This window comes from Diabrotica virgifera, chromosome 4 (assembly GCF_917563875.1).
Source record: "Diabrotica virgifera virgifera chromosome 4, PGI_DIABVI_V3a".
NCBI classification, from domain to species: domain Eukaryota; kingdom Metazoa; phylum Arthropoda; class Insecta; order Coleoptera; family Chrysomelidae; genus Diabrotica; species Diabrotica virgifera.
The window spans coordinates 99,206,632-99,228,825 of NC_065446.1; positions in this window are offsets into that span (position 1 = coordinate 99,206,632).

The window sequence follows — 22,194 nt, forward strand, 5'->3', positions numbered from 1 at the left end:
CTGTGCGACAAAATACATGGGACGTTTTCGTAGTCTGACGTTCGAAACCTGTAACCTGTTCCACAATTAAAACTTCCCCTATTCCAGTGTTCCCATACATCAAAGTTTGTCCGACTAGACACCGTTAAGCAATTAACAAATTTTCAGCTTGTTATTAATAACCTTTTTTTTGTTCGCGGTATCCAGGCCTATCAGACCCAACGTTTTCAGCTCCGACGGTCAGGTGGTTTTGTCAGATCGTGTGTATACGTTATTAACAACTTATTTAACGACATTGAATGACTGCGGCTAGACATAAAAAAATGTCTGCTGCAACTTTAAGATCTGTAAGACACCTAAAAGATAGCAGTCAGATAATATTTGGAAAAATATCAGCTTCAGAAATTGACTTCATGTTTTCTCGCATAATAATATCATCATTGAGTGAGCCTAAGTCCCCCAGGATACATAAACTAGCGACACATTAACTGGTGAGCTATCGGGATAGGAAAGATTTACTATTAATGGAAAGGGAGATTGTCTTTCTAGTTTCAAATCATGCATATTTGAATTTCATCGACGGACTGTCGTATTTCTGGAGGCCATGATTTTGGAATGTATATTAATTGCTTTGTTCCGTTACGTGGGTGGCTATGAATTGAGTAGAATAGGAATCAGTGGCGGCTTGTCCTATGAGACAGGTGAGGCAGTGCCTCACCAGTATATCAATCGACTATTTACGGTATTTCGTTGTTTCATAATCAGTTTTTTTAAATACAATTTAGCTTTTTGGAATTTCCTAAATAACTTTATTTTTATGAAAAAAATTAAAATCGGCACGGCCCTGACTCTGTATCTTTGTATCCGTCTTCCACGTGCCAGTATTATATGCATCTATGCATCATGCATCTCATTCCAACTTTCTCAAATTATTACAGTTGAAGCTAGCCTCACACCATCCTTGTCTAGCATACTACCGTTTCTTAAGGACAACAGTAAAAGCGGCAAAATTTGAAAAATGTGCCACCGATTCTGGGAACAAAATTCATCTATCCTTGAGGCCGGCCTCAAACACGTGTTTTTTAGTTACGAAGTTACTTGACCTTGCTTCCCTTATTCACTTAAGGTTCCGCGGAACGGAATAGGAATAGCCGAACTGAACCGACAAGCACAAGTCGGTTGCATATCATACCTTTCTGTATATAAAGACGCGTTTTCACGGGTCGATCTAGATTGAACGATTTAGATCGATTATTAAATCGAAAGCAAATTGAATATGTAAACCATAAATCGACTTGACCGTTCGGCGGAGTGAGTCGATTCGACGGAAGTAGAAAGACTGTCAACTTTTGATAGGCGATTGTCGCCGAATCGATGTATGAAGGTGTATGAAGTTGTTGTTTGTAGTGCGGCAAGCTGTAATTTTGGGAAAAAATGACTGAAAAATGGTCATATGCAGACATGGCAAGATTTTTGGATGCTTATGAAAACAATGATATATTATGGAATCCAGAAACCGAGCTATATCGCAATCTACAAGTGAGGCGAGCAGCATTGCAAGCAATTCTACAACATATGAATAAACCCAAAATGTCTGAAAATGACTTGAAAAATAAAATCTTTAGTAAAAAAGTTCTTTAAAATGTGCATTAGCCATTCTTAGATGATTTCTATAAGCCTCTGGATCTTCCACAACCATTTCTTGGAGCCTGTTTTTGTGATGCACCATGAGTATTTCGTCTTAAAATCCACGGCCGGGACCACCACCTTCGTTTATTTTTCTTTTTGTTTGATTTGGCGATTTCTTCTCGAATTGCATAACAAATTAATTGCACACCTACATTAAGAATTTCACGTGACGCCATTTTGTACTACAATTAATTCAACATTCATCGACTGTCGTGTAAACCTTTTTGCTTTCGGTACAGATCGAATTATGGTCGAACGATCCAAATCGTTCAACCTAGATCGACCCGTGAAAACGCGCCTTATGTATACAAATGGATTATTATATTATAGAAGTTTATGGATATGTATTTTATATTTAAAACATTGTTCATTTTAAATTATTGCTCATTATCACCTAATATATATTGTTCTGAAGCTATTTCTTTGTATCATTTATGTAATTTATTATTCAAAATGGAAAATAAGCCACAATTTAACTTAAAAAATGATTTTACTCACAATCGGTTAGTAATTTATGGATTCCTAACCTTTGAAGTAATCAGGAAGCGACTTATTACTTACTTTACTTTCCCAGCTTGCCGGGAAAGTACTTTCCCGGTTAGCATCTCTCACTTTTCTACCTGCAAATCTCAATGTCATTTTTGATTAAAAGATGGTTTAGAAAGAAAAGAATCCACTCAACATTTATTTAATTAAGAAACAATAACAACGATAACAAAAAGAAAACTATTTGGAATTATAAATATTAATAGTTACATTGCAATTATGATTACTATTAACGGTTAAAGTAAGACCGTGTTGTTCAAAATTATGAGTTTCAGAAATAAATGATGACGCCGACGTTTCTGGATTTTCTACATGAGACAACATATTATGTATCGCCTAAATGTCAGATTCAACAAACTTGTTTTGTTACCTAGCAACGATCTCACAGGTTACTTAAAATAATTCATCTTATCACATAATGAAAATGGATACAGATATTTGAAACGAAATTATTATTGGTAGACTGTGAGTATTAGAAATCCATAAACTACTAACCGATTGTAAGTAAAATAGTATACAAACCTCGCGGGAACTCATTCTAGCCTCGCGTCTGTAGTTTACCTCGGTGCTTCGCACCTCGGTAAACTACCTTGCCGCTCGGCTGAAATAGAGTACTTTCCCGCTAGGTATGTAATATACTATTATCTAGGTACTCTATCTCATATTATGCATACGTTTTTAGTTTGTGAAAACTGTCATTATAGATAGCAGTGCGTGAAGGATTTAAAGTGTGCGTGAAGTAACAATGTATTGTAAATGGAGTTTACTTTTTCGCACAATTTCATAACGAGCGATCCACAATTATTGGGATCAAAGATAGCCTAGCCGTGCAAAAAATTATGTATGTCTTGTTTTAATCTGAATTTATATCATTGGCTTATCAATTAATTTTGATTAACATTATAAAACATAAAAAATCAGTCAAAACCTTTAACTCAGAACTTTAATCAAAAATAAAAAGAATTAACAAAATTATAAGTAACAATAATAAATAAAATCAAACAATATGCTGTATGTCCACCACCAACATCTCTACATAACCTAACTTTTCTTCTTAAGTTGACGTACACTGCAAAAGGTGAGGTAAACTCTAAAGTATATCTGAATTAAGAATAGACATGCACTGTATAGCTATTTCTGTCATTATAATCAAATATCCTTAACTCACCTTGTCATGGTGATGACATTTGAGCAATAAATTACAACAAAAGTTTTGACAGTTTTGTGGTTTGAAAGACGTTAGAATTTTTAAATGTCAAAATCTAAAAATTGTAGAATAGAAATGAATTCCAGTAACGAAGAGTTACAGTATTTTTATTTGTTTCTCGTAGATAAAATGTTGTATGAAACTGTGCGTGAAGTACTTTTTGTGAACTTACGCGATGTATAGCACTCGCTCCGCTGTCGCTCGTGCTCTAAATAATGCTTGCGTTCGCAAAAAGCATATTTCTAAACTGTTTCATAAATAACTATTATTAACGTTTCCATTTCCACATCGGACGTTTACATACAAAAGTAGTTTTTTAGTGTTTCAAAAATGTTGTATTTTGTGTTTGTGTTTTTTTTATAAAATTTATAACTAATAAATTATTTTTCTTTATTTATTTGTTACATTTACATACACAAGTAGTTTTTAAGTGTTTCAAAAATGTTGTATGTTGTGCGCACACAGACAGTATGGCGTTTAGTTGCTAAATCTTTCAAGTTATGTATAAATATATCAGTGTAGGAAAAGGCGTGAAAAGAATATATTAGTTATTATTATCAAGATACATTACTTCCAATTCATTCAGTCCTTTCAAAACTACATAGAGATGAATTAGACTTTATGTCACATAGTTTAATTTGATTATATTATTACATACTTTCATTCATTTCACAATACTATATACAATCATATCCTTCACACATATATCTACCTCACTAACAGTAATCTTTAGTTATTTAATTTTGTTAACGACTATTTTCCAACTTTTAACAGACATAATTATTCATTACAATAGGGTAATAATAAATTTAACACAATAAATAGCCACCTTTTGTATATATACTGTTTTCTCGCAATATTCTACCGTTTACCTTCAACCTGTTGTCTGCTTGCCTTGTTAGGCAACCAACATTTCATCACATAAAAACACTCTTAAATTCTGGTTTTCTCGGCTTGTTTAGCTTTGTTTTTCCACGCAAGTCTAATTATCTTATTATGTAGTGTATTTCCTTGTTTCAACAAACTCAACTTTCATCTCGTCATTTCACATCCGATGACGTCACAACTTAAACCACGTAATATATCTGCATTAAATTTAATGAATCTATAAGTTATTCTGGAATAGAGAGTTGCTAATTTAAACTTTACAGTAGATTTTATTATTCAAATAATTTAAATTATTTTTGCAGACAAACCTTCGCATTTTATTAAAAAATCCAAAATCAAATGAAACTTTAACCAAAAATTGGCTTTATCTTGTCATGTCATGTTACCCTTGTCAAATTGTATATCCACTTCATAATTTCTCAGTTGGTCTGTGCCCATTGAATTGGCAAGTACCTAGTATCTTCGAGCAGGGAACCATGGCACCCTTTTAGCATGTGTTCCACTTTATCCATTAACATCGACTTGTACTCATAACATTTTAACATATTACATTATGTAAACCATATATGATGATGTTAACACTATTTACGGTGTGCTAGTTTCAAAATACTCGGCAGGATGTAAGTATTCCCACATTTTTCATTTTAACAGTCACATTTTTAACCTTTTGCTTTAATCTAACGTGGAAATACTTCATTCTAGGCACTGAAGATGTTCTGTTTAGACGTTTGCAATCGATGACATTTTATAGTTTTTAAATAAACGATTTTATACCAGAATACATCTCGAAGTTTTTACTTCTGTATTGGTTTTTTAAACTATGGTATACAGCCAACTATTGGGATTTTCCCATTGATTTTTTTTTAATATATTAGTGTTTTTAGTAAATATATTTATTATAATTTTTGTGTCTTTGGATTTGTCTTCCTCAGGAGTAAGATGAGTATTATTAAAACGTTTTATGGTATATTTATTATACTTCACCTTGTCTGTTTGTTACCGTGAATTGTCATTAGGTACGTCCGAACCGATACAGACACAGTCCTCGTAGCGTATTTGGTATAGCATTCGGCTAGAGATCGAGAGGTTTTGAGTTCGAATCCGCAGCAATCCTATACTTTTTTTTTATTTTTTTGAAAGCGGTAGGCACAAAATTAGTTTGGTGTTTAAAAAAAAATTAAAACAAACTGTTTAAAGTATATTTATTTTTAAGAAATCATATAATAGAAGTATAACGTCTTACGTGCGTACAAGGTACAGACATATTCTTCTTTTTATAAATTTTTTTAAACATAGTTATTCAAATCAGAGTTAGCAAAAGATTTAAGCGAATAATATTGCAACATGATTCCCACAGCCTTAGCTCATTCCCCATATTTTCCACGATTTTTGAAAAAACTCACACTCTTCGTTATGTAAAATTTGAAGTTTTCGATATGGAATTGGAATTCAAAATAACTCTATGCACTGAGGCTGAAAGCATTTGAGTCGATCGCATTTACGGAAAACTTTTAGAGAACTAATCGGCAGCAAATATTTCTTGAGGATTTTTTTGTCCGGAATTTATTGTGGGGATATTTTGTCTAAAAATTTTGTGGAGATCCGGGGATTTTTTGTCCGGGGATTATTTGTCTGGGGATTTTTTGTTCATGGATAATTCGTGCGAATTTTTTGTCCGGGATTATTTGTCCTAGTTTCGTCCTAGCGTTGTGACGTTACAAAATCGACCTTCCGGCCATTCAAGAGAAGCTAACCATAATAATAAAACTCCTCGGGTGTAGTGTGCCTCACCACCTTCTACTATCACGAGCCTCCCCTGATAGGAATCATAGTGCTTCATGAAAGGTATGATAAGAAATGTAAAAAATCAATTAAAAAAAGCAATCCAGCTGGACTTTAACAACTGCAAAAAAATTAAAGGTATACTCCGGAAATTTACAATCAGAAGAGAATACAACATGCAGAAGAAAGAAAAGAAAACACTTAAAAACAAATAGAAGCAGTTCTGTAATCTGACAACGTACATAAAAGAAAAGTGTTTAAAAATAAATTTAAAAAAAAGCCATAGAGCTGTTTAGATCAATTCTGACATTATATTAATATAAGAAAGAACGAATAGTGACGGAGAAACAAGATATTATCAGTAGATAGAGAGAATACGTAGTATAGTGGGAATGATAACGGCGACCCACACACAACATAGAAATGGAGTAGGAATTTTTGTAACTATTTTGCAATTAGTTTGTGAGTTGTTGTATATTTCCCTGAATTTTGTCAACAGGTACCACTTTCATAATCCTATTAAATAAACTTGTCAGCCAATTTGTTCCTAGCTGTCCAATCTTTCCCATAAATATCATCTGGTCAATCTAGTTTTTGAAGTGCTTGAACCACTTCCTCGTTTGTTATTTTGGTAGGTAATCATTGTTGTTACTGTCTTCGTTAACTCGGGTTTCTTTCAAATTATTCATTTAATAAACTGTCAAATTATTTTTTTCATCTATTTTTGACATCCTTTTCGTAAACTAGTAGTACTCCATTAAAATGTTACATTTTTTAAGCCGTACCTTGCATTTGTTAGAGGAGTCAATTTTATTTCTTTAATGTGTAGGGGAGATCAGTAGAAGCTTAAGTTCAAGTTTTTGGGGTCGCCACCCTTGTCCCTCGGCCGCCATCTTGGAAATAGTGTGCAAAAGAGTTTCGCGCTATATCTCATAAACTACCAACCCAATGGAAAATCTAATTAAACGTCAAATGTAGCAAATTAAATTTTCTACAATTTTATTTCTATTACTTTTTATCGTCAAGTGACCAACAAAAAGGATATACACAAAAATATGTAAAAATTTTTAACAAGATTCCTTTTGGAGGTTTTAACTCTTTTTCAGTTCATGTTAAAATAAAATAACCTTATAACAATTTTGTAGAGCGTTTTTCAGCGAAAAATTTTCACTATAAATTTGTTTAGTTCTATTTATTTATATAGGTGTTACAGCGCTCCAAATTTGACCAGATTCTCGAATGCTCATAGGGATATAATAAAAACAAAAGTTAGGCTTACTTTTCTATCTATGGGTGTCCCGAAAAGAATGGTCATAAATTATACCACACATTCTGGGGTCAAAAATAGTTCGGTTGAACCTAACTTACCTTAGTACAAATGTGCTCATAAAAAAAGTTACAGCCCTTTGAAGTTACAAAATTTAAATCGATTTTTTTCAATATATCGAAAACTCTCAGAGATTTTTTATTGAAAACGGGCATGTATCATTCTTATGGCAGGACCACCTTAAAACAAAATTATAGTGAAATTTGTCCACCCCATAAAAAATTTATGGGGATTTTGTTCCCTTAAACCCCCCCAAACTTTTGTGTACGTTCCAATTAATTCATTATTGTGGTACCATTAGTTGAACACAACGTTTTTAAATTTTTTTTGCCTTTTAGTATTTTTTCGATTAGCCAGTTTTTATCGAGATGCGGCTTCCTTTTTACTATATTTACATAAAAAATTTATGGGGGTTTTGTTCCTTTAAACCCCCCAAATGTTTGTGTACGTTCCAATTAAACTATTATTGTGGTACCATGAGTTAAACGCAGTGTTTTTAAAACTTTTTTGCCTCTTAGTCTTTTTTTGATAAGTCAACTTTTATCGAGATGTGGCTTCTTTTTCAAAATGTACCAAAAAATTTAAGTTATAAATAAATTTTCAGATTATTAACAGGTGTCTATAATCATACTGAACCATATACAAATAGGTGGTGGATTCGACAAGTATTCAAAATATCTCGATAAACACTGGCTTATCAAAAAAGTACTAAGAGACAAAAAAGTTTTAAAAATATTGTGTTTAACTAATGGTTCCACAATAATAATTTAATTGGAACGTACATAAAAGTTTGGGGGGGTTTAAGGGAACAAAACCCCCATAAAATTTTTATGGGGTGCACAAATTTCACTATAATTTTTTTTTAAGATGTTGCTGTGATAAAAATTCCTCATGTCCATTTTCAATAAAAAACCTCTAGGAGTTTTCGATATATGAAAAAAAATCGATTTTCATTTTGTAACTTCAAAGGGCTGTAACTTTTTTTGTGTGCACTATTGTATATAGGTAAATGAGGTTCAATCAACCTATTTTTGACCCCAGAATCTGTGGTATAATTTATGACCAATCTTTTCGGGACACCCTGTATATTTTTTATTCATACAATTTATTATGATTTTAACATTCCTATGCTATTATTAATCTGTTTTTGACCTTTCTCCCCACTATAAAACTTATAACCCGAAGCATATATAGAAACGGCCCAAGAAGTTGTTTGAGGACAAATTCGCCGGTTCAGAAGAAGAATGACGCAACCGCATATTGCAAAATTCTTAAGAAGAGCAAAAAACGAATTTTTGTTATCAAAATCATAAAGTATGATCAAAATTAGCCATTCACCACAACGAAGTCAGGATCTCGAGATATAGGCATTTTTTGGGTGTGCCGCTTGTTTATGATGTAACATAACTTTTTTCCTATTGTATATTTTGACTTAAAATTTTCCAAAAAACTTCATGAATTATATTTTATTGTTGTGTTGGTTAAAATTATAAACTAAAAAGTTTGTCACTAAACTTTTTTAAGTAAACATGAAACTAACGAAATATGATGACAAAATGTTTAAAAACTAACAACTCCTTTTTTAATGTGTTTAAATATTTAGGACAAATCCCATTGTTATCTACATATTTCAAAGATTAAACACTAAAATCGAACAGCGACCTCGAAAACATAAAAATAGACCAAAATTGGTCATTCGCCTTAAATTTGATTTTCGTGGTCGGCATAAAGCTTGCTGCCGCTCGACTAATATATAGATAGAATAGCTATTTGTATAACAAGGGAGGAAAGTGTAACTTTTCCTCCCGAGAATGAAGTTTACTGCCCGACGCGTAGCGGAGGGCAGTAATCATTCAAGGGAGGAAAAGGCACTTTACTCCCATGTTATACATATGGTTTTTCCACCTTCCTCAAATAACAAGTAATTTTGTCATTTTTACTTAATTTATTTATGTAACTAACCAACAAAATTTATTAGAACTAAAACAACAAGTAGGTACAATATAACTGTCAGCTGTCAAATATAAGTCAAATTATTAATGTAAACATTGTTAAATCAAAATAACAATTTACTGTTTTTTACCATTCTGCAAAATATAGGATGTTTTATAAATAAACGTTAAAATGTATAGATACTCCGTAATAGAAAATAGATATTATACAGGGCGTCAGTAAGTTATATTTCATGAATGAAATATTATGACGTCACCTTTACTTTTCCTCCCTAGGGAGGAAAAATATTTTCCTCCCTAGGGAGGAAAAGTACAACTTTGCTCCCTACAATCAGGTCCGGAAAAGTATACTTTCGGTAGAGGTAGGTGGAAAAAGTATTTTTTTATTGTATTCGAGAATCTGGTCAATATTGGAGCGCTGTAAAACCTAGATAATAAATAAAATTAAACAACTTTATAGCGAAAATTGTTCATTGACAAATCCTCTACAAAATCGCTATGATGTTATTTTATTGTGAAATGAACGAAAAAAAAGTTATAACCTCCAAAAGAAACTTCTTACAAAATTTTCTCATATTTTTGTTTATAACTTTTTTGTTGGCTACTTGACGATAAAAAGTAATAGATATAAAATTGTATAAAATTTAATTTGCTACATTTTATGTGAAATTAAATTTTCGGTAGGATTGCTAGTTTAGAAGATACAGCGCGAAAACCCTTTGCACCACTTTTTCCAATATGGCGGCCGGGGGACAAGGGTAGCGACCCCAAAAACTTGAACTTAAGCTTCTACTGAACTTTCCTACACATTAAAAAAATAAAATTGACTCCTCTAAGAAATGCAACCTAAATGTAACATTTTAATGGACTATAGGTATTTTATTATTTTCATCTTTGATACATTTATTCTGTGTAAAATCGTTTGCTTTTTTTGCTCTATGTTTGGCTACTCTATATATTTTTGTTCCTCCTTTATATTTTTGACTATTCTATTTTTAGCTATTGGGTACCTATTTTCTTGCGAGTGTTTACATAATTCTTCTATTCTCCTTTATTTTTTCTTCAACTTTGACAACGCCAGGTCTCTTTATTCTCAAACTTCTTTCCTGACGTTTTTCCAAATAGTTGAATAGAATTACCTTTCTAATGATACTGACCGTTTGTTCTACGATTGAATTGGTATTTTTACTCTATTTTATGATGAATTAAATGTATATTTTATAAAAATCAATAATAATTTGCATTTATTTTGAACTACATTTTATTTCAATTAATCCATACGTGATTGTGTTTATATTATTATTATATTAATAATATCCGATTGTATAGTTATTACAATATTTGTTTACCCATGCAATATATTTGCAATATTAAAATAAATATTCAATATGTACAGTAAATTTCCGTAGAACTTTTTTTTAATTAAAAGAAAAAATCCCAGTATTAAAAAGGGAAACGGTATTTTTAATCCATTTAAAGATTGCAGCTTTGGTGGAAAAAACTCATCACACTACAAAGACTTTCTCTTCTTTTAGTTATCGGATGTTGGCTGTCATCACAGCTCTCCGTACCTTATTGGCGGCTGCTCTGAAAAGATCTACTTAGCTGCAGCTAAAGGAATCTCTGAGGTTTCTCGGCCAGAAAATTCTTCTATGAATCTTTGACTCTTAATTTTACCTTGCATTATGAGCCTTAGCATCTTATCTTTCGCACCTCTGGTAATGTAGCCTAAATATTCTAGCTTTCTTGTTTTGATATTCTTTATGACCTCGCAAGCCTTTAGTAGCCTTCTGAACACTTCTGTATTTGTAACTCGTTGGATCCATGGTATTTTCGAAACACATCTAGCACAACATCTCAAATGCTTCCAACTTCTTTATATTATCTACTTTTAGTGTCCATTTTTTCATTCCATACAACAAAGTCGAAAACACGTAGCATCTTAAGACTCTTATCCTAAGCTCTAGAGGAAGGTCTCGATTAAAAAACATTTTTTCATTTTTCTAAATGTTTTGTAATTTCAATGCGTGTCCTGATTTCTCTACCTTGGTTATTGTTTTCATTTACCGAGGTTCCCAGATCGTACAGAATCTTAGCCTTAAATCGTACAGGAACGTCATTTTAGAGACTATCACAGGTCTCTTTGTGCTAAAATGATATATTTCTGCTATATATATATATATCTGCTTTCTCACACTGGTGCTTACCTATAGCGCTTTTCATTTATATGCATGCGTAATTTGTTTGATCACATGGCAGTTGGAAAATTTCACCAAAAAAAAACCTGTCTTTTTTAGAATATTTATTTTTAATATTAAAAAATACCCTGTTAAAATAACAATTGCATCTCCCTGTCCGGAAGGAATGAACATAGTTATGCATGTATAGATGTATATTTTATACTCGTTAATAGTATGTACAGATTCAGATGAAATCTTCTGAAGTTCAGATTCATCCCCTGAAAATAATGCTGGGACGCCCATGCAAGTATCTTGCAGAGTCAAAATCGCCCTCAAATCACCTGGCCTGTTTATTTTCTTTATATTTGAATATTTAAATTTACTTTAAAGTCTCGTCAATGATATTTTTTGTAATACCAATTTTTACCCTTTTTTTAACTTTGGTGGGGATTTTTGGGGACAATAACCGCTACCCTCCAGCTAGACCGGCATTTTTGTATTAGGCTATCATGGAAAAGTCACCTGAAAAATTTTTAGGTTGCCTACAATACCTACTCAAAAATGTCTTACAGCTCTTATACTATGAGTCCCTGTAACAAAGTAATAATAATATAATATATAGAGCGTATACCGATAGCTGTTTGCGTCCTCTGTTGTAACTGAGCGAGCCCGTTCGCTCGAGAAAAATCACGTGACCTGGCGATACCCATGTTGTTTTAAGTAACTTTTTTTTAATTAAAGGAAAATAATACGGACTATACAATAGATTTTGCAAATATGATAGAAAAAGACAAATTTATTATTATAAATATATAGGTAGAAAAGTATAAAACTATAAACTAAATTAATTCTGTGTCTTGTACTTCTTCTTCAAACTTCTCATCTGAGCTTAAATATTTATTCTCTTTTTCTTCGTCAGACTCCCCTCGAGACTCAGATTCCTCTTTTGCCTGATCTGTAAATAGTTGTAATATATATTTAGAGTTAATTAAAATTAATTAATGATTAATTAGTTGAGTTGCTACGTATTCTTACTTATATAACCAATATTTAATAATTTTCCTTATGTAACCAATCACATCAGGTTTTTTATTTCTTAGTATATGACCAAAGTAGCTCATTTTTTCCTTCATAGTGTTGAGTATTTCTTTTTCCTTTTTCATCTTTCTTAATGTTTTCGTGTTTGCTACGTGTTGTGTCCATGATATTTTTTACATTATTCGATAACACCACATCTCAACACTGGCAAGTCTTTCTTCAGATGCGCCCGTGATTGTGCAGGCTTCGACTGACGAGTCTGACGAAGAATAACAGAATGAATATTTAAGCTCAAATGAGGAGTTTGAAGCAGAAGTACAAGAATCGGACACCGAATTTATTTAGCTTATAGTTTTATACTTTTCTACCTAAATATTTATAATAATAAATTTGCCTTTTTCTATCATATTTGCAAAATATATTGTATAGTACGTATTATTTTCCTTTAATTAAGAAAAAGTTACTTAAAAAACTATAATATATAATAATTACTCTAACGTTTCGAGGCACAACAACATGGGTATCGCCAGGTCACGTGATTTTTCTCGAGCGAACGGACTCGCTCCGCTAGAACAGAGGACGCAAACAGCTATCGGTATATGCCCTTTCTCACACTGCTGCTTACCTACAGCGCTTTTCATTTATATGCTTTAGTAATTTGTTTGATGACATGGCAGTTGGAAAATTTCACCAAAAAACCTGTCTTTTTAGAATATTTATTTTTAATATTAAAAAATACCCTGTCAAAATAACAATTGCACCACCCTGTACGGAAGGAATATACATAGCTATGTATGTATAGTTGTATATTTTATACTCGTTAATAGTATGTACAGATTCAGATGAAATCTTCTGAAGTTCAGATGCATCCCCTGAAAATAATCCTGGGACGCCCATGCAAGTATCTTGCAGAGTTAAAATCGCCCTCAAATCGCCTAGCTTGTTTATGTTCTTTATATTTGAATATTTAAATTTACTTTAAAGTCACGTCAATGATATTTTTTGTAATAACAATGTTTACCCTTTTTTTAACTTTGGGGGGGATTTTTGGGGAAAATAACCGCTACCCTTCAGCCAGACCGGTATTTTTATATTAGGCTATTAGGGAAGAGTCACCTGAAAAATTTTCAGGTTGCCTAAAATACCTACTCAAAAATGTCTCACAGCTCTTGGACCATCAGATGATGATATCGCTAGGGCTAATCTTGACTGAAAAGATTAACAAAATTATACGTACCATCTAGATAACAGAATATTAATAAGTAATATGGTTCACTGAGGGATCTGCCCATAGCGCTGGATTAAGGATCTTTCAGCAAACATATAATTATAATAAATTTTACAAACTAGGTCAATATAAAAGCTGAAGTTTTTGCTTCTTTTGTTTTTTGAAGGTATTAATGAATTCTAGAAGTAATTTGTATAGGTTTTCTGGTTATTTCTATTTTTTTCTGAAGATAATTAATGAGGTACCAATTGGTTTTATATTATTTTTTCTGTCTTCTTCTTTACATGCTCTATCAAGTCCCCTTGTAGTTAACGATTAATATAGCGAAACTGTCTCTGTCTCGAGCTATTCGAAATAGTTGTTCTGCTTTCTTTATGCCTGCCCACTCCCTGATATTCTTCAACCAAGGGGCCTGTTTTCTAACAATTTCTGTGCGACCTTCGATTTTACACATCATAAGTTGAAGAATACTATATCGGTCTCCCCTTACTTCTTCTTCTAAAAGTGCCTATCTTCTGGAGATGTTGGCGACCACATTGACCCATCTTATTCTATTTACGGCAGTTCGAAATAAATCAGTTGACGTTAGACCAGTTTCTAAGATTGGCCAGCCAGGATATACGTCTAAGTCCAGGGCCTCTCCTGTCCTCAATCTTGACTTGTAGAATCAACTGTAGCAGTCGGTATTTTTCATTACGCATAATGTGGCCGAAGTAAGCCAATTTTCTGTTCTTTACGGTGTTAATTATTTCTTTGTCTTTTCTTAGCCTCTGGAGAATAGTTATATTAGTTGTGTGGTGTATATATGAGACCCTCAACATACGTCGGTAGCACCACATTTCAAACGCCTCTAACCGTTTTATGGCATCTTCTGTCAGGCTCCAGCTTTCAACTCCGTAGAGGAGGACAATAAAGACCTAACATCTAAGAATTCTTATGCGTATATTGATACTTAAAGACAAGTTGCGCAGAATTTTCCTAAGACTGTTAAAAGACTGTGTAAAAGAGCTTCTTGATTTTTCAATACGGATTTATATTTCGTAGCTATGATCCCAAGTATCCGTTGCAGCTGAGATAGCATATTTTCTGTACTCTCTCTAGGGGTGTATTGTTTACGGTAACCTGGGCGTTTATGTTGGTGTTTTTACTAATGATGATTATTTTTGTCTTCTTACAGTTTAGTTTTAGGCCATATTTGTTACTTGCTTCTACAACATTATCCATGATCTTTTGGAGCCCCTGCGCTCTATCTGCCAGCAATACTGTATCGTCTGAATAGTCCTGTCGCCAGGGGGGGTACAACGGCCTTCTTAATTCAGATGGACTTACCCAAGTTTTTTTTATGTATTTTGACCCGTAGAACACGAATTTTTTGGGTAACAGTTGGTCCGGATGTCGATAAGATTGTTATAAACAAAGAAGTTGAGGAATTACATAACAGCGATTTCTCGCAAAACAAAACATTTTTTTGTATTTTCTGGGTCATTCTAACCAAAAAATTTTCCTACAAGTTTTTTCGTAGGATGCATAGTTTTCGAGATAAACGCGGTTGAACTTTCAAAAAATCGAAAAATTGCAATTTTTGAACCCGAATAACGTTTGAATAAAAAATAAAATAGCAATTCTGCTTACCGCCTTTAAAAGTTTAAGTCAAATTATATCTGTTTTGAATATTTGCATTGCTAAAAATTTATTTTTTGATTGTTAAAAAAAGCTATAAACACATAGTGTTTCCCGTGCCTAATACATGCGTTTTAATACATGCTACTTAGAAATAGCCCCGCTTGCACTTTTACCTCCTCTACGTACTCGTTCGATTTTAAATGAGAAATCATTGAAATATCACTCAAGCACTAGATGTTTATAGCTTTGTTTTAACAATAAAATAATACATTTTTAGCAATACAAATAATTAAAACCGATATAATTTGACTTGAACTTTCAAATGCGGTAAGCAGAATTGCTATTTTATTTTTTAATCAAAAGTTTTTCGGGTTCAAAAATTCCAATTTTTCGATTTTTTGAAAGTTCAACCGCGTTTCTCTCGAAAACTATGCATCTTATGAAAAAATTTGTAGGAACATTTTTTGGTTAGAATGGCCCAAAAAATACAAAAAAATGTTTTGTTTTGCTGTTATGTGATTCCTCAACTTCTTGGTTTATAACAATCTTATCGACATCCGGATCAACTGTTACCCAAAAAATTCGTGTTCTACAGGTCAAAATACATAAAAAAAACTTGGATAAGTCCATCTAAATACAGGAGGCCGTTGTACCCCCCTGGCGACAGGACTAGAATATCTAATATTATTTCTAAGTTGTCCATTTACTGCAATACCTTCTTCTGATTCGTCCAAAGCCTCTCTGAAGATGTTTTCAGAGTATATGTTAAATAATGCTGGTGACAATATGCAACCCTGTCTAACTCCTTTTTCGACTGTGAAGATTTTGTACAGTTCATTTTCGAATCGAGCTGTTGCTTTTTGTTGGAGATATAAGTTTGAGACGAGTCTTATATCCTTACCATCGAGTCCTGATGTTTTTAGGATATCGATTAGTTTTCCATGTGAAACTTTATCAAATGCCTTCTCGAAATCTATAAAACGTGCATACACATCGCAGTTGACATCCCTGGCTCTCTGTATTAGAACTTGCAAGCTGAAAAGTGCTTCCCTCGTTTCGAGTCCTGCTGTGAATCCAAATTGAACTTCACTCAGCTGTTCTTCTAATTTGGTGTATATGCGCGAGTGAATGATAGTAAAGAGCACTTTAAGTACATGGCGCATCAAACTAATTAATCTATGTTCTTCACATTTTGTAGCGTTTGCTTTTTTGGGAAGTGGAATTAATATTGATAGTAGCCAGTCTTTTGGTAAATAACCAGTCTCGTATATGTTGTTGAATAACTTTGTAAGAGCTGTAATTTGGTGTGCCTCTAATAGCTTTAAAATTTCACCATGGACCTCATCAGGTCCTGGTGATTTCCCATCTTTAATCCGCTTATTGGCCATAGTTACTTCTTCGTTTGTTATTTCTGGGCCGTTGGGATTGTCTATTTCATACGGACTTCGTGTAGTATCTTCGAATAATTCTTGCATATATTCTTTCCATCTTCTTAATTTACCTTCAATTGTAGTCAAAATCTGACCTTCGACGTCTACGACTATTGCGTTGTTTTCTGATGTTCTGTACTTCTTTAATCTTTTTGTGCATATGGAAATCGTCATGTTTGCGTTGTAGTGTTTCAATTTTCTTATATTTCTCCATCAGCCATGCTTCTTTTGCCCCTTTTATTTAGCTTAGTATACTCTTATGCAACTTTTTGTATTCATTGTCATTTCTACCTTTTAATTTCCTTCGCTCTTCCATCATGTGTAATATTTTATCAGTCATCCATTCTTGCTTCTTTTCTCTTTTTGATTTAAGATGTTCATGCGAAAGTGTGTTAGTAAATGTCTTCATTTCGTTCCATTGCTCTTCTATGCCACTAGGAGTGTTTTCAACTATTTTCGCAAAATTCTTATTAATCTCTGCTTTTACTTTTTTTGGATGTTATTTTCTTTCAGTAGTTTTATATCTATTTTGGGTCTCATTTTCTTATGAATTATTTTGAGTCGTATGTTGATATGTGCAACTAACAGACTATGATCTGAGAAGACATCGGCGCCTGGATATGTTTTTGTTGAGGTGGCAGAAATTCTAAACCTTTTGTTTATATTGATAAACTCAATTTGGTTTCTTATGATTTCCTGGGGTATCACCGGGTGGTTTCCATGTATAAAGCCTTCTTGGATGTAATTTAAAAAATGTGTTCATTAAAACCATATCCTTCTCTTGGCAGATTTGTATAAGCCGTTCTCCTCTTTCGTTTCTTGTGCCAAGACCATATGACCCCACAACATTCTCGACTGTTCCTTGTCCTATTTTGGCGTTGAAGTCGCCGATGATGATAGTTAACTCATGTTTTTTTGTCAGCTTTACAGAGTTTTCTGGAATCTGGTAGAAATGTTTTCAGTTGATTCGGATGTCGGTGCGTAGACCTGAATGATATTTATATTAGAGGAACTTGAATTAATCTTCAATACCATAACTCTGTCTGATATGGGCGTAAATCCTATTACTGTTTTGGCTATTTCCCTTTTTACTATCATCGCTACGCCATTTCTGTTGCTTGTTGTGTCATCTCCCAAATAATAGATATGGTGTTCACTTATAATTTTTATGCCAGAATTTGGCCATCGAACTTCACTGCATCCTAAAATATCTATGTTTAGGCGAGTCATTTCTTGAATAATATTTGCTGCCTTGCCTGCTTGGTACATGCTTCGAATGTTCCACGTACCGATCTTTTTCACTTTTGGGACATTATTAGCTGACCGGGGGATTCTTAGCACCCTCTCCCCACTTAAGGGTTGCCCGGGACTGAGGGCCGATTGTTTTGGGTTTTCAGCCATTGTGCTGTTCTGGGGATATCCTTACGGATCTTTAATGTGGTAGTCATTCCGTGGCTTTCCACATCTTAATGCCGTTGGCTAATTTAGCTCATCAGCCTTCGGAGTCAATTTCCCAGCTCCAGGGCAATGAAGTGCCCTACCAAGTGTCGGTTCTTCTACCCGTAGCTGTTGACCACCAAATGAAGGATTACTTATACCGGTAATCGTTCGGTTAGTAGAGGGTGTAGTAGAAGTAAATATAGTGACCCGTCTGCCTTCGGAAACCTAATCGCCATTCGGGGTCGGAAGAAACAAGAGTTAGCCAAGAGACGCTGATAGAAAAGATTGAAAGATATTTCACTCTAGACAAGTTGAAAGAGAGTAAAATAAGCGTATGAGTATTAATACACTTTGTGTTCCCGCTCATATTTCGGGGTGTTGACTACAGACTGTATGGCTCGTCCAGCATGCCATAGCATGGAGTATGGGGTACAAGACATTTTTACAATGTACATAGATACTCCAACTCCCCTTACTACGTGTCCCAAATAGGCCATCTTTCTACATTTAATATTATCAAGCAGCTCTCGATCAGCATTTGATCTCTTAAGGACTGCCATATTTGTCAGCATAGCCGTCTATGGTATTTTCGAGTACGTGTATTCAGCCACATTTTAAAGGCCTCCAAACGATTAATGGAGGATATTTTTAATGTCCATGTTTCGACACCGTAAGTTTTTTCTGTATTAATTATAAAGTATGTCTAATTCTTTTTAAATAAAGGTTTTTCATACACATTTCCGACCTAAATTAGAGCATGCCAATCGTCGATAAAAGTTGCAATAATTAACCTTTAAAAATTAAAGGTGTGTTCATTTTTTGTGCCGGTGAGTGTACTATCTACAACATATAAAAAATGCAATCAAAAACGTATTGTATAAAACAACAATAAGAAAAATCAAACAGAGAATCTGCGTTCTTGTAAACACATCCAGACGCAGACATCCTGCGCAAATCCCAAATAATCGTATGCCATAGTTACAAGTAGGACCCTTACACAACCACAAATCTATGTATCGATACTTATAACTATAAAATCTTTCATCATCTCAGCGGATAATAAGCTATAACCACATTCTACAACCACCCCAAGCTCATGACCCACTGCCGAAAGGGCAACACCAGAATGATCAATACAAGATGTCCCGCCCCTCGGCACACTATCTCTCCGGTAGTTGAACCGCATCTTTTGTGCCGCATACAACAAACTACGACCTTATGACTGTTTTTCTCGAGAAAAGTGTATTCGTAGTGTAATATCGAAACGCAGAAAATTTTCTCGAGTAATTCGAAGCCTTACAAACAGTATTTGTTGTTTTTCTGAGAGATTACGCCGGATGATAGTTTAAGTGTGGACTTTTTGTGTTTTCAAAGGCAACAGGTATTTTATATTGTATTATATTGTATTTAATATTATACGCAATATTTCTATCATGTAAAACAATCTTGTAAGCTGTAAATAGTTGAGTTTGTTACCAGGTGTAACTATTTACAAACAATAGAGGTAAAAAGCAAATGTCATTTCTGACACATACGCAGAAGTGACGTTTGGTACGTGAACTGTTTGTCTGAAAAGTTTGCTTGATAAAAAAATATATATTATATTAACTAAATTTTCGTTTAATCTATAACTTTTTTCTAAAACTCTTCATAATTTTTTGGAAGTTTGTTTTTTAATACAAAAAGCTACAAAAATACATCTTATTAGATATTTAGACTCCTTGATCAGAAGCTAAGTCGTTTTCAAAATACAATCTCAAGTAGCTACTAAAATATCTTGATTTTTTATGTAAAAAACCAAATCTAATAAACCTCTTTGATACTGACAACTTTGACACCACTTTGTTCTTTAAGTTAAATTAAAGACTATCAAAATATACAAACAAAGTTGGCATTTATCGAATATATAATATGCACATGATGTCCTTAATTATGTCATTACATTACATTACATTGCATTATATCCAAGCATGACAAAAACATATGGTTAGACGTCATTTCTTAATGTCAGACAGTATTGTAGTTGTGTAGCTTCACTCTGTTCAAAATTAACATTATCTATACGTAGTAATACATACTGATCTAAATAATTTTAAGCTGTTTCTAATTCTAACGCAAATAGATGACCACATTTTCCAACATAGACGAAGCGGAGGAAGAATTATAGTGCCGGTAGTATTTAAACGGTGTATAATAGTTATTTATGAAACAGTTCGTGAAGTATGCTTTTTGCGAAAGCACGCGATGTTTAGAGCACGAGCGACAACGGTGCGAGTGCTATACATCGCGTAAGTTCGCAAAATTATTTCACGAACTGTTTCATACAATATTTTACCTACGGTAAACAAATAAAAAACTGTAACTCTTCGTCACTGGAATTCATTTCTATTCTACAATTTTTAGAACTTTGACATTTAAAAATTCTAATTTCGTTCAAACCACAAAACTGTCAAAATTTTTGTTGTAATTTATTGCTCATTATGTCATCACCATGACAACGCGAAAGTTAAGATTATTTGATTATATGAAAGTGTGTCAAAAAGCAGTGCGAAAAAGTAAATCCCATTTAAAATACATTGTTACTTCACGCACACTTTAAACCATTCACGCACTGCTATCTATAATGACAGTTTTCACAAACTAAAAACTTATACATAATATGACATAGAGTAGATAAAAAATTTTTATCTACTCTATCTATCTATATAAACAATTGTTGTAAACAATTTTTTTTAAACAAATTCAAAAAATTAATTTTTTCACTTCGTACAAATTTTTTTAGATTCTTTGGGTCATTATGAGCAAAAAATTATTTTATAGTGACTTTTACTTTATACTGACAACTTTAACACCACTTTAGTTTTAAATTAAACTAAAAACTATCAAAATATATATAAAAACAACCTTAGCACTTATCGAGTATATAATAAGTCGTTAGTTCCGTCATTACATATACTACATTGCATCATATCCAAGAATGACAAAAACCATATTTTTATACCTCATTTCTTAATGTCAGAAGTATTGTAGCTGTGTAGCATCACTCTATTCAAAATTAACATTATCTACACAGAGTAATACATACTGGTCTAAATAATATATATAATAAAATTCCCTTCTACCCTATTGGTGTTGGGATTACAATAATAACTTAGATATTGTGTACAAACTTGCGTCACTGACTTCTATTCTGTACCAAGACTTTTGCTTCTTTCCAGGATTTGCCTCTCTTTTGCAGAACCTTTGCAACAGCTTGGTCTCATGTTTGTCTTGATCTTTCTATCTTCCTCTTGGTATCTACTCTCGCTTTCCAAATCATTTTTACTGGTCTTCTATCGTATAGTCTTTGTAAATGTCCCACCAGCTGATTTGTCTTTTTCCTGTGAATTCTAGGATTGATTCCACCTCCAGATCTTCTCTTGTCTGCTCATTTCTTACCCTGTCAAGTCTTGTGACTCCTCTTGTTCTTCTCTTAGATACTTCATTTCCGTCGCTTGTATTCTGCTCTTTTATCTCTCTGTTAATGTCCACGATTCGCAACCGAAGGTGTGTATGGGTCTATATATTGCCTTAAATACTATCATTTTTGTAATAAATAATTTTTTCTACAACCGTGTTAAAAATGCAATTTTTAGCACTCCATAGGAGCGTTAAAAATGCTACTTTAGGGCACTAGTGCTTTAAAATTTTTAAGGCACTTCAGTTAAAAGTGAATTGTCAAATTGTGAAACGTCAAAATATTTATTATATATATATATATTTCATTTATTAACATTAATATTAATAGTACAACTTGTGCAATTTGAAAAAGGTGGTTTAAGAGGTTTTTTAAAATTTAATTTAAACTGTATTATTGCATTTTTAACATGTTTGTAGAAAAAAACT